Below are 15,087 nucleotides of genomic sequence, written 5' to 3'. Positions count from 1 at the left end.
ACATTATGTTAAGAACAACTGAGTTTTAAACTCATTCTACAAAAATAGCCTAGAATTAGACAATTCAGTCTGTGTTTAGATGGTCTAACTCAAGTTTTGTTATATATCCTAGGGATCTGTGTTGCATTCAAATGTTGTAGAATTAAGGAGCAGCTTTCTTTATTTATCAGCTGCTAAATGCCTTTAAACAACTGCAAAATTGTTTTTATCTTTGTATATTTGAATGTTTGACCAATAAAAACAACACTCAAATACTTCAATGCTTTTATTAGGAAATACCATCATAAACTATCCAAGATATGAATGCTTGGTTTTATTTATTTATTTTTTAACACAAAATTATACACAGAATAGATAAAAACGTACTACTTTCACATAGCATTGATCCACTTTCTTTAAAGTATTTGGACCAGAGCTGCCCATACACTAATTTTACTGTTACTGTCCTGAGGAAACATCAAAATCTGTCCAACTGGCCTAACAAGAAGAATACAGATATTTTCGACTGTTTTGATGTATCTAACATGCACCAAACCTACCAGTGATTAGATATACAGCCAGAATTCATATGATGTCCTATTGAGAGCTTTCTCTGGTATATATATTCAAGAAGTTCAGTGAAGTTTCATCTGGGAGTATGAGCAGCTAAAGACAAAGCTTGGTTTTCAAACTACTGTGTTTCTTTTTCTAGATTATTTACAAGACTACTATACAAGGACTCATCTTTTCAAAAGAGGTTTTGATTTTTTACTCATGTAAGAAGTGTCTCTGTGCAGTTTCATAGGTAACTGAACAAGCAGGAGACAGACATTTACATTTAGTCTTGCCAGTAAAATAAGGCTTGGGGAAGGATGTGAACTGCCTGTGATGCGTGTGCCCTAAACACATAGATATGCTATTGAAAGTACAAAGTCTGAGCAAAGCATTTAAGAAAATGCAAATATATTGTTTAATTCTTAAATGTATTTGTGTCAACAAAACAAAGAATTACTTTCTTCCACTTAAAATCAGTTTCAGTGCTAAACACAGGTAAGTACCCATCCCTTTAGAACGCCCCCTACTAGAGCTTCAGAAATGCAACATTTTTATCTTCACCTTTCAAGTCATTAGGCACTTTCAGCCTTCTTTTTATAAGTGTCTAGGATGCTGGTCAGGTTTGACAATAGACCTTCAGGCATGAATTCTTCATCGTCTCTTTCTATTCTTGCATTCTGTTCTTCAAGGTATTTCTAGAAAAGAGGTGCAGAGAGCTTTATTAGCTCTGTCATGGCCTGTATTTTACTGATTCTGCTAAAGCATTTTAAGCAGTCATTGCACAGGTTAACTGATTTCAGTTAAACACCTTCCTGAAAGACGCCTCTCAGAAGCAGGTTTAACCTGACAGGATGTTACTGCTGACACTTAACAACCAATTCTGATTATTTACACCAAAGGTTTTGTCAGAAAATTTAACTAGAATCCGCAGGCTTAGTAGCAGCTAAATAACTGATCCTTCCTTAGAAAGAGTAAGCTCTAATTTCCAAGTGTTTAACTGCAAAATGTCTCTAGAGAGATTTAATTCTGAATATCAAATTTTAGCTTACCACTATAGATTCCGTATGAGTAGCAACTGTTTCTACAAGACGACTCAAGTTAGCATCAATTTTTCTCTTCTCTTCTGTTGTTTCTTGCAAAACGACTTGATATCTAAAAGGTAAAGATACTCAGAAGGTCATGTCCATAATTGGAGAATTCCTGACATCTAAAACAATCACTTCAAGTCTGATTTATCATCACGTTTAGCCATACTTTTTTTTCCATTAGTATTAATTTGAACCGAGTTACAATATATTAATGCTCAACTTAAAGAAAAACCCTTACGCGGAAAACAGGAGTTCTGATACAGCAGACAAACATTTTAGCAAAATACTGTTGAGGAGAAACATCTTTCAGTTGTTAACTTGTGAAATTAACACACTGAGATGGATACCTGCTGAAACAACTGTATGTTACATTCCAGAAAATATCTTTATCCTTAAAAACCAAAACAAACAAGGCAGACATGGAAGTTAGGAGCCTTACTCTCTTTCGATATCATGCAATTCAGCTGTAGCTTTACTGAGCCCATCACAGACACCACTCTCAAGTAACTGTTTATGCTTCTTAATCAATTCCCGTTCATTTGCATATTTCTTGTCTTCTTCTTCTATCTCCTGTTGTCATAAGGAAGGAGAAGAAAAAAAAATGGCCTCTCTCAAGTATAATTCGGATCTTTTTTCTTTCTGTTACCTGATTATATCCTAATACTTTAATTCAAAATTCACGCAAATAGTTCCAAGTTCAGAACTGAAAAAAGCCCCAAGGATATCCCTCCCAAACCTAAAGTTTCTGTATCATCCCCATCCCAGAATAAGCCTAACCATCTCTTTATTCCTTTAACCACATTTAAAGGCCTGTGTTGCAGCTACTTTCCCTTCCGAGTTAAAGCTCACAAAGTGTTGTTTAGATAGTCTAAATAGCTTAGAAATGGCACATTATGAACAACTGTTTCTAGGTTAAAAAATACAACCACATCTGAGTAAGAAAATAGCTTTTCTTTTTTGTCTGAAAGAGAGTATAATTCCAAATAATCATCTCTTCTAGGAGAATGACACTGTTGATGCTATACAGTCCACAAAACCAAACAAAATTCTGACGTCAACTCAACATGCAATTTTTGGTAGATTACTGAAACATCATCCTTCAAAAATAATTTTAATACTTAAGACTTACAAACAGCATTTTAAATATTAGAAGAGGAATTAAATGACTAAGCGTCTGGTGGCAAGTGTGTATTTTATGAGCTTAACTTTAGAGAAAAGTATATGCAAGAGCACAGATCAAAAGGTAAATGTCATGTGGTTTTGAAAAATAGAAACTAAATTAATTGCCTTTATAAACCTATATATACACCGGCCTCAGCAGGTATTAGCAGCGAAATAGCCCTGTTTCATGGCTGTAGCACAGGAGTTTGGATTTACAGGAGCACATATGGTAAATATTGGTGTAGTTCAAAGAACATTTTTCTGCAGGGCACCACGGCCCCGCTAAAGCAGTGTTGTCAGAGAAGTTGGGAGCTACCAAAATAGCCACTCAGTTGTTAACAGAGAGGGTTATGTTTTGTTGCTGAACTGCAAGTGGGGAAAATAATAGGGACTGCTCCTGTGCTGGCAAAGGAAGCTAAAGGAAGTAACAGTTTGAGATCATTAAAACAATTTCACATGCTTTTGGTCAATGTTCTCCTTAGTTTTTACAGAAGCTGATTGAACATGTTTACTAAAAACTGTAAAAATGTATTTATTATATACAAATCGATTAGACAAGACAGGTTCTGTTGATCCTAAAATTTCCTTCAAGCACATGCCCGGAGACATCCTGAGGTCAGATGATTGTTGCTGCTTTTATTACTGGATGCAGGAATTTATGATTTACAGGATCTGCTACAGTAGGATGCCAGATTCTCTTACAAGAAAGTGAAAATTGATTCAGTTAAGGTGGCAGTCAAATCACTTTTCTGAAAAGAATGAAAAAATCCTCTAAGAGGGAAGGAAGAAGGCAAAGGCAGAAGCCCAAACAAAAATGCAACCCAAAAATTTATCGATAAATACAAAAATTAAGGATAAGGCTATCATTAAGGATAAGTTGTCATCAAGGTGTAAGAAGTTCTACCTTAAGCTTCTGCTGGTAAAGATCATCCAGCTCTTCAGCTTCTTCTGTCAGCATTTTCACACTGCGTTTCTTGTCCTCTAGCATTACATTCACCTAGGATGAAAACATAACCAAGGAAGTATGGTTCAAAAAGAATTCCAACATATAAATCCATGCCATCACAAACCACACCTGGTTAAACAGGTTAAACCATTAAACTAGGCTAGGCTGGGATGGCATTATCCTTCCTCATAGCAGCCTATGTTATGCTTTGTTTTGGATGAGGGGCTAAAACAGTGTTGGTAACACACCAAGTTTTGGCTACTGCTGAATAGCGCTAGCACAGCAGTCCAAGGCTTTCTGTGCTTCCCAGGGCCCCTCACTGAGCAGGGCAGGGACAGGCAGGAGACTGGGAAGGTGCATAGCGAGGCCAGCTGGCCAAGAGGACATTCCATACCGCAGAACACCATGCTCAGGTAGACGAACGAGGAAATAAAATTCTCCTTCTTTCAATCTGTCCCAAATCCAATAGTACTAAAAATCTTCCCGATGACAATTTGTCGGTGATGGTAAGCCACACAATCAACTGGAACGGGCAACTTATTAGAAACAAGTACTTCCAATGGTTATGGTCAAGTATATGTAAGCTACATAAACTTTAATTCAGGGAATACACGATATTTCAACCAACAAAGACCTCAGTTCTTAGAAAAACTTTTAGGTTCCATTACAATAAAAGCCGTTTTCTCACAGTTTCTCCCCCTCTACTTGTCCTCAGAAAAACCCCAAGTAATTCAAGAAACCAACCCAACACATCACACTTTAACTATGCAAAAAGTTGAATGAAAGAGGCAGATAAGGTTTTAGGGTTGGTATCTTAGCGTTAATCTTCTTTAACTAACTCACCTGTTCCAAAGTGTCTTCCAGAGAATTTTTCCGTTGAGTGGCTTTACTAATTTCTTCCTCAGTCTCGTTGATGATCTCCATGAGGGGAGCCTGTAATACGTATACAAGAAGATTGAACAAATGCAATTTGCTAATCTGAACCAAGATGCACCCCAGTACATCTTTCCCTTTTATTTTTTTTAGGCTACTGTATTCTCCCATACCAAATCTCTTTCATATACTGCAATGTCATTATGGTGACTCATCACACAAGCTTTTCAATGACATTTCATTGTGAGATTGAGAGACCTTCCCAGCATTCCCAAAGAAACACTTTTTTTTTGTGAGTGCTATCTAAAGCCTTCAGTGTTGATTCTACTTACCATGATCTGAGTTCTGTATTTGACAAGGAAATTTGGTCCTAAATCAGGATTAACGTAAATGGTAAAGTCGTGGCCTTTGGAATTCTCAGCACTTACTGGAATTAATTTCAGCTTTCGAGCCAGTTTATGATACTCTGCCAGTGGCTCTTCAATCTGCTCAGAGGAGAAAAGGGCACAAATCATAGAAGAGATACAAGTGAAAAGATGTGCAAGAAGTATTCATATAGTACTTTAAACAAGTTCCTGAGTTGCTCTCTGTAGCCATAATTCCTTGCTACCCCACAGTATTCAAGAGCTGCATGCAATGCCAGCACAGCAGTTTGCTGCATTAGGTACTGTTTTATGGTTCGTTCAGAGTTTGCACACTGAGGTTTCTTAGTGTCTATGGCTGAGAACACTGAATGCTTTCACCTGTGGTTTTCCGTATTCATCTGCCATAATTTTTTCTGCCTCAAGTTTTTGAGAATTAGCTGATTGGGAACTAAAAATGTGCTGGAAAATAATACTAAACAAATGATCAGTTATAAGGTCAATATGCCTTCTCTCATTAGTTTTGACAGGAAATGCTACACAGCCACACATCCTAACAACAAACTAACTTGAGCATGCCTTTAAACAAAGCTTATTAAATGCTTTAATTTCTAATTAATGAGTGCTATTAAATGCAAACATTAAAGACCCCAGGGTTTTTTTTTCCAGTTTTATATGCTTCATACTTGCACCTGAGGATTTAAGTTGATAAAAGTGCTTGATAAAGGGTGACCCAACCAAACATATTTGAAATTTTTTCTTTAGTGCTCCAATTGGCAAAGCAGAAGCTTTTAAATCCCATCACTTCCAGGACTATATCTTTTCACTCTGTTTGAAGGGATTGAACTTGGCCCTTGAAATATGTTACAACTGCTACACAAAGAACTAATCAGGCCCTAAATGCATGCAAAACTATTGATTCAAATTCACTAGTTTTGCCTTACTTCCTTGCTCTGAAATATTAACATTAGCCTGTAATTTCTTGTGTTATCAAAGCAATGGCATGCTAATGTTATCAAAGCTCTAAATGCTACAGCAGTGACAGCTTACCATGCTTCATATTCTAGACACATCTCTTACGATGCAGGAAAAAAGTACATTTCCACTCAGTGCAAAACAGAAAAAGGGAAAAAAGTGCAACATTTTTCAGAGATACTGTAAACAGAGGCCATTCTTGTCAGTTTTGCCTGGTTAGAAACACGTATGGTGGTGTTCGATTATTTAGGAAAGAAATTATCAAGAATCCAATTTTAAGCTTGCATGATGAAAACTGGCAGCCACCTCTGAGTGTTGTGGGGTTTTCACATACCGCGTGTCTCTTCTTAGCATATTTTATCTCTTCATTCCACATCAGTTCTCGTTCTTCTTGCAGCTCCTTATGCAGCTTGTTAATGGTTCGCTGCAGCTTATTTCTCTCGTGATTTATTCTCTCAATGTCTGCAGCTGAGTACTTCTGGTTATCTAAGATGTGCCGGAGCCGGGCATTCTCCCGCTTCGTGGCTTCTACTTCTGCCTCTAAGTACATAAAACATTTGTGAAATGGACATAAAATACCAGCCTATATACATAAACCTCACCTCTGTATTGTATGAGTAAATGACACAGTTATTACATAACATTACCATTTCATTACTCCAGTGTACAGAGAGCTATCAGACAAAAAAAATTTTATTAGCAATCCATTCTGGAAAGTTTATTTGTAGCATCATGCTACTCCAGGTACCTTGCTCTGCTCTCAAGCTAAGAACTACAATTATTTGAAGACTATTTCTAGCTTCACTGTCCTGACTGTGATCAAGTCCTCCTTACCTGCTGCCTCAACTTCATCATTAACACTTTCCAGTTCTTGATCAAGGATGGATATATGAGATTTCATTTTAGCGAAATAAGCCTGGTAGTTCTGGACGTCTGCTTCAAGGGACGATTTCACATTTCGTAGCGTTGCTATACGATCCTAGGAAATGGGTGAAAAGAACAACCACTCTTAGATAAATATAAAATAATGACTTCACTTTCCAGATAAGACAGTAGAGTAATTGATCAACATCAACAGCACAAATATAGAATAAAGAACTTTAATAATTTTTTATCTCTGTGACAGCTAAGTCCAGTCAGGACACCTTTAAAATAAAAGCAAAGAAGGCTGAAAAGATTCTTGCATTTCAGCATTATGTCTCTCATTTGCATCAGACAGTGCTTTAGACAATTCTTACTACAGGTAGTCCACAACTTAACTCTAATAATACATGGAGGGCAGATGAAACAGGGGCATGGAAAACCAGGAATAAACTCAGCACATTTTGCACAGTTGGCAGGAATTTCAATTTGCCACCTGCACAGCCACTAACCCATTTTTAAACTCAGGATGTATTAAAAGCAGAATCCAGCTTTTCAAGCAAAGTATTTTCCATAAAATATATTTGTTACCACTGAATCCCATGCCTCATATTTGAATACCAACACACTTGAAAAAAATAATGTTGAAATTTATATTAAAAAATTTGGTTCAAGTATTTTATTGATATTTCAGTCAATATAGGACCTTATTACCTGTAAATACCTGCACATTATCAAACAAATAGTTACTGAAGATTCCACAGAAAAAAGCCTTGTTCTCTAATAGTATAGAGTCTGTAAAAATCTGGCCTAATTAAAATCTCAAAGCACTGAAATTTTTCCATTTGTTATGTATCATAAGTATCTTCATTCAGAAATGGTCGATATTATAAAATTCAACTCCTCCATAAAAACAGACACAATTTACTAACCTGCTCACTTTCCTTTTCTTTTTCTAGTCTTGCAATCTCTTCTTGAAGTCTTTTGTTCTCAGCTTCTAAACTTTCCATCTGGGATGGATCTACATTAAATAAATCCTCTGTGGGAGAGCAGAAGAGAGACTCGAGTTACAAATTTATCTCAATATCACCACCTATTTTGAGTATCTGAACTTGAGCTTCAGCACAGTAAATACCCATTATCTAGATAATTATTTTTCACTAAAAAATAACTAAAAACAACCAAGAAACTTACCAGAAAAACCTTTCATTAAAATGTAACCAGGCAAAAACCCCAGAAGAAACAAGAAGAGAAATGGGTTTCTCGGTCCTCATGTCAGAAAGAGTTCTCATGCCAAAGTCACTCCCAAGAGGTAAGGGTTTCCAAACTCTCATGCAGCCCACACCACAGGAGAGTGTACAAGTCAGGACTACCTTGTGAAGCTAGAACAAATCAAACTTACTTAACAACCTCTTTCTTATCCATATACTGCCTTGCTTCTTGAGGCATCTTTTCCCCAACTTAATTTGGCTTTGCCAAAAAATGGGATGATTATTTTTTCCCAATATCCAGTAACAGTGTGGTATCTTGTTTCCTCTCCAATTGATGGCCCCAGTTTGCAAACAAAGGGCCCTTAGTCTGGCTTTTCATAGGAGAGCAAAGAAAGTAAGACATGTTTTTCTTCCTTTTCTCACATTGTGTTTGTATTTCTGCAGGTGGTGAAATGAGCGAGTCAAAAAAACCCAATAATTTTCTACCTCCCTGAAGACAAACACAGGTGCATGCTGAATCACATACAGAACCCTCACAATAGAGTTTGGAACTCTTGCAGACTGCTTTCAGATCTTCAAAAGCTGAACTTTCTTGTCAGCTGTGCATCCTCTGAAAATATTTTTCTTTTTTTTAATTGTTAGCTTTTCCAGACAGAAACAAGAGCCATCTGCATAGATGGAGTTCACATCTGAAGAATTGTATACTGGTTTTCTGTGACAAAGACATTAAAAAATCAGGTGACACAGCTACAGCTGATAGCAGATCATGACCTACCCATCTGTACTGCTCAAAATACACTTAAAAAAGAGAGCATTAAGTTGAAGTAACTGAAACATACTTAGGTGTTTCAGACTCCCTTAGATCACTTTCACTCATAAACTGAACAAACTGATGCTAGGAGAAAGGAAACCAGTAACACAATTGAATACTTAGAATTTAAAAACTTACTTAATTTTGACTGCACTTCAGCATCCAACTCTTCAAAGGTATCTCTCCCTTTCATGGAAAGCTCATAGCACTTCACACAGTAGTCCATGAAAAGCTGAAAGCAATTTAAAAATCTTTCATTTCAACAATTCCAAGACCTGTAAAATATCTGGATAGTCTAAAGCTACTCAATCAGTGGAATTAAACAGACATCAAAAATATCCTTAATGCTTCGATTATACTTTTGTAAAATTAATTTTTTTTCCTCCCTTTGAACATAGAATTTCAACAGATTATATATTCAGGCAGAAGGAGACAACTATAATTCACACTAAGAAAGGTCTGGAAATCCTGTATTTCTTAAAAAGATATTTAACAAATATTGTAGATGGAATATTTAAGAATTTTTCATCTTGATGCAAATGATTCTCTCAGGCTAGTTTATGGAAACTGCAGGTCTGTTTAACAGACCTTTTCTATAAATATGACCATTAAAATTCAGATCTGCAGGTCTCAAAGTACTCTTATCTAGAATTAAAGAAAGGTTACCCAAAAAGAATTTGCTGGACACTAAGTCGCAGATGCTTCAGAAGCAATTACACCAGTATTGTGAATTTTGTATCTATATATATATATGCAGAAGTGCCAATGTAGAAGAACGTATTTCGTTTAAAAGCATTGTTAGTTGCCAACCATCATGTTGTAACCTTAGTCCAAAATTATGATTTTACTTTATTTTTGCAATTTCTAATTAAATGTTTTAGCTTATAATGCAACCCTCTCCAAACACCTGCTGTGATTTAACACTGAGTTAAATCTGAGTAGTTCTAATAATCCATGATAAATTAAAAAGAAAGCAAGCTGTTGGATTAAGAGCTCAAATTATACTGCCACCCTATTTTGTGGCTCAGAAATAAAACTTTAAAACCAATTTTTACATAGTAAACTGAGTAGATATTGGCACAAGTCACTATATTTAGAATTAAGTCACTGTCTTTATACTGCACTGCAGTTAACCTCAGAAGTCTTGAGTGCTAAAGGAAAATATATCGGAAACTCTAAAAAAATAAACAGCATAATGATGCCCTTTCTCTACAAAGGAGAACAGTATATACTTGTAGAATAAGGTGAATATAAAATAAAGAGAATATTTTGTTTAATACCCAGTCTACACCAATAGACTGATCATCATACCTGCTCAGGAAATAGTTGATCAGGTTTTTTATACAATGCTAGTCTACCTCCTAGAAAGCATTGTGAATATAAAAGGGAACAGATTCCATAAATACATGACCCAGCAATCTAAACTGTAATTAAATTGTGTTGTTACAGCACATGGCAAAATCCAGTTAAGCAATTCTGATACTAATTTCCTTTTTATGGTACCTTTTTATGTACAATTCCATCATCTGTCTCTCCTCCCCAGCTCTGTGTGTCATCGAACGATGGTGCATTTTCCCTGATCGCATTGTACAGCTGAAAAGCAGAGGTGCACACAACAAAGAGCAAACATGAAGACATCCATTAGTTTCCATGCTGGTTTTCGTGAAAAGAAGCAGAGTAACACTGGATTAGGATTTCAGCAGGCAGGTTGGAATGAACCTGTGTTGAGCTGACTAAACACACAGGTAAAGAGGCATGAGCTAGACAGTCAACACTGCCAAATTCTCTCGTGTCTTTTGAGCAGAAAAGGACAGGGTTTTCCTGGGCACTCAATTCAGCAGTGGTCAACTTCTGTCACAGATGCCAAATTTTGCTCAGTCCTGAGTTGGCAGCAACAACTGTTAGGACTACTAAAAAACCCAAACAAACCAAACAAAACCAAGATTAAATAAAAAACACCCCACTCAAACCGAAAACTTGCCACTCTGTATCAGAATCACAGAACATTTGAATCATTTCAATTGAAAATTCCATCCTTAGATTTCAAATTTAGGGGAGAATGGCAGATGTCACAACATTTGCGCTGGAGATACACGTTCCATTCAGTGATTATACTCATTAACTTCTCACGTTTATTGTATGTACAGATCAGCATTTTGCCACCTCCTTTTATACATTAATTTATCCAGTGCATACATGTAAAGAAAAAACCCTATCATAATATAACATGAAAAGCTCACTTTAAAAGTTACCAAAACATTAGGCCAAGGGTCAGCTCCCAGATGACAGCTAAGAACATATATGTTTACATATATGTTAAACAAAGATTTGTAGAAAATATGTACTGAATCTGTATTGAAACTAACATTCCAGCCTGGAAAGTGAAAATATTTATCTTAAGACAAACATTACCTTGACACAATCAATTAACCAAATCAAAGCTGCCACAATCTGAGGCCAGGTTCCTGGTGCTCCCACCGCGTACATGGAGTTTTTTGACAGAGCAAAGGGGTACCTGTACGGCCAAAGAAGATACACTTTTAATAGCTGTGGCAGACAGTGATGAAAACAAACCAGCACATTTTGAAAACAAAGCAGCATGTTTTTCTATGTAGATGAAAGCACAGAAGGAAGAGCAAACTCAATTCTACTGTACTTCAAAGGAAATTAGTTGAGTTCTTACAGTACGATTCTATTCAATTATCATGGGTTTCTCATTTTGCAACTCATAGAATAACATGGCCTGAAAGGGACCTGTAAGGATCTACAAATCCAACTCCCTGCTCCTCATAGGACTGCCTACAACTAAACCATATGATCCAGAGTGTCATCCAGATGCTCCTTGAGCTCCCAAAACTTCAAGTGACTTGTCAGAATTAGTCATTTTATCCAGAATTACACCCTTGGTGCAGCAGAGTGGAATCCTTTTCAACATTTTAAGCTATATCAGCAGTTTCAAATGTTATAGATTAAAACAAAACTTTATTAAAATGCTGAGAAGTGTGCAAAAAAGATTTGCACCTACATTTAAGGAGCCCTGGCACTCTGACACCATCATGGGTATACAGTCCCTGTTTTTTTTTTTAAATGAGACTGAAAATTCACTGTTATCAAGAGGCAGAGGATTTTCTTTCCAAGACAATGTTGGGGCATTAATGATTTCAAACACTGAACAAATTCAGCAATAAACCACTCAGCTACTTAGTGTTTTTCTCCCCTCAACAGTAATTTTGTTATTTCCACATTCTGCTTTGAAGGCAGAATGAGAAAAATTGCAGGAAAACATATTTTAAACTAAATTAAATTTGTTTAAACTAAAATTAAATTGTCTTGATCCAAAATTCTGGAAATTTTAGTTCTTAGATTCTAACAAAATGAACAGAAAGGCCTGTAAAAGAAAATTGTGCCTTGTCCTCCAAAGTTCTATACAAATAATCAATTAAATTTTACATGACAAAGCAAGATTCCCAGAGCTTATAGTTCTGTAAATTCAAATATAAAATGTATAGCAGATGCTGAAAATCAGAGAGTAAACCTAGAGTTCAACAAAAGTGAAACAAAACAATCACAACATTGTACTTTTAGAGTCTCATCTGAATAAATAAACCTATCCATTCCCCCCAACTATCAATGCAGAATTCTTAGCTTTTAAATTTCTAGCCATAGCATATCTATTCAGCCCAGGAGACTAACAATAATCATCTTACCCAAGGGCTTTGAAAATTTTGGGAATTTCCTCTTCAAATTTTGAGTCAGGCAGTTCATAAGAAGGGCAGAGGAATTTGTAGATAAAGGTGAAGATCTTTAAAAAGTCCTTAACTGATGGAGCTTGTAGTGATTTCACGGAAACATCGTGGGCATAAGCATTCTCAACAAGGAACTGTGCAAAAGAAACACGGAATACCAGTCACTAAATAAAGTTTATAGTTGAAACCAAGGGAAATAACCACTTTGCCTAGCACATTTTACACCTCATAACATACATGCAGAACAAGTTCATATGTTACCTCATAAAGCTTTTGGATACATTGTTGGATGAATGTCTTGTCATGAAGGGGCCTGGGATCCTTTATCTTTTTTGTCCTAAACACACCGTACAGGCTGCTGCTTGACCCTCCAGCCCCGCTCGCTCTAGGGACAGACAATGAATACAGGTCTTGTGACAATACATAGAAAGAAGAACTCTCTTCATGTTTAAGGCACAACTGCTAGCTTTATGTTTTCTTTCCATTTGTTATACAAAGTGATACTTGAAGTTTTCTCTTTGTTTAAGGTCATTGGAAAAACATCATCACCCTGGAAGTCACAATGCCATAAGTACAACAAAGATTACTGCATCCTAGATGAATACTTTCTTCATTTTATTGAAATAAATAAACTTTTAGAGAGCAGAAAAATACCCCAAAGATGAAAAAAAATAATGTTGGTGACTGTAAATAAACTCTAAAAATATTTAAGGAATATTTAAAAGGGATAACCCCTGCAACAATGGGGTACTATCAAGAAGATACCCATAACACAAAGTCATGAGCTAAGTAGAAAGATTATAGAGTTTTGGAAAGTTTGTATCTTAGAGAGAGGAAACTAATGCAGAGTATACTTCAGATGTCTTTCTTCCTTAAACAAGAAAATGTATTGAGATACTCTTAAAGTGCAGTGCACATCATTCCCAAAAGAAAAAAAAAAAAAGCTCCCAAAGCAATTCCTGCTCCACAGCATTATTGTTTAGCGACCAAGGACTGGAGGAAGGCAGACCTGAAGGTCTGCTTGCCTCAGATCCATCATTCCCTATAGTGAAAATCTGTCAAGAAAGAAAAATACCAAAATTAGAGGACCATTTTTGTTTTAATGTACAGTGCAGACAACAAAAGCTATCCATTCCTGTTCCCCAAACAGCTGGCTTTTCCTTCTGAAGCTACAGATGTAGGTTTGTTCATGCTCAGCTTCCCAAAGGTACTTCTGTCCTTCCTGAGGAGCAGAAAAAGATTCAAGTGACTACTACTACCAATTCATACAAGAGCTATAGTAAGTAGCTCTTATAGTACAAGACTGTAAATAGAATCTAAAATATTTAAGGAATATTTAAAAGGAATAGACATAGGAATAGACCCCAGCATAGACCATACATAGCTCATACAAGAGTGATACAAACAGTCATATATTCCTAAGCGCCTTCATCCCCCAACATCTTAGAAAGGTTAACTGATGCATCCAGCTATCTCCTCAGAAACAGGTAACAAAGTGTTACAATTTGAAACATGACACAAGTACACAGAAAGGAAGTATTTTTGCAAAACTGGAGCACATGTGCAAACACCCTTGGCTGTAGGGAGCCTTCTTCTCACTGTCTTGTTTTTTTCCCCTCAGTTGCTACTCACACTCAAACACGCTATGATAAATCTCTTCAGAATTAGTTTTATATACTTATTTTTAGCAACATGACCAGCCAGACTTACAGCTGAGGTGTCTGAAGATCCATCTTGTTGGTGTCCTGCACTCTCGGTGCCATCTTAGATTGTCGACTGCTGCTTCCAGCAATTCTCGAGCTTCGGCTCATTGTGACTGCTGTAAACCACAATCCCTCAGTATTCCAGCAGTATCAGAAAATCCAGGCCTATTACACCACCTGTGTGGGGTCGCTGGTGGTGAGAGAGACGGCAGAATCTTGTTTGTTGATCATAAGGCTGGATTTATTTGTATATGATATATAATAGATTATAACTATACTAATAGAATAAAGAGACAGGTTTACAGATCCTTCTAAGCTAAGAATAGAAAAGAATCTAAAACAAAGTTGTGTCCAGGGACTCTGTCCTTGTGTTTGCTCCTGTGATTGGCCTTTAATTATAAACATAGAAACATGAGCCAATCAAGGTGCATCCCCTGTTGCATTCCACAGCAGCTGATAATAACTGTTTACATTCTCTTTCTGGGGCCCTTGCTTCCCAGAAAATGCAGAAATCTGAAAGAAAGGATTTCTGTGAAAAATGTCTGCAACATCTCACCTTTCTAAATTGTATAAATTAAAAGAAAATGCTGATGTGGAATGAACAGGAAATTTCTTCACCTGTAAAATATACAATACTAACAAGTCACTAAAACAATCCTACAATCTAAGAAAATGCAAAAAACAATGCAAAGAGAATTCAAGTCCATGCAGCTGAGTTTCAGGAACAGTCCATCGGCTGAAGTTGTTTCTTTCGGACATCTGAAAGTCCTTTTTGGTCCTGAAAACAAACCTGCTGCAAAAAGAATCCCATCAATA

At 36.4% G+C, this 15,087-nt stretch overlaps 1 pseudogene; it reads right to left on the bottom strand.

The window, feature by feature from the left end:
• Nucleotides 1-1,106: 1,106 nt before the first annotated feature.
• LOC128944338 (kinetochore protein NDC80 homolog) lies at nucleotides 1,107-14,379 on the bottom strand (annotated as a pseudogene).
• Nucleotides 14,380-15,087: the final 708 nt, after the last annotated feature.

Source organism: Melozone crissalis, unplaced genomic scaffold, assembly GCF_028551555.1.
Source record: "Melozone crissalis strain CALT ecotype California unplaced genomic scaffold, PUWL_Pcris_2 ptg000058l_1, whole genome shotgun sequence".
NCBI classification, from domain to species: Eukaryota; Metazoa; Chordata; class Aves; order Passeriformes; family Passerellidae; genus Melozone; species Melozone crissalis.
Note: the sequence above shows the minus strand (reverse complement) of the source record. Positions and strands in the feature narration are given on the sequence as shown.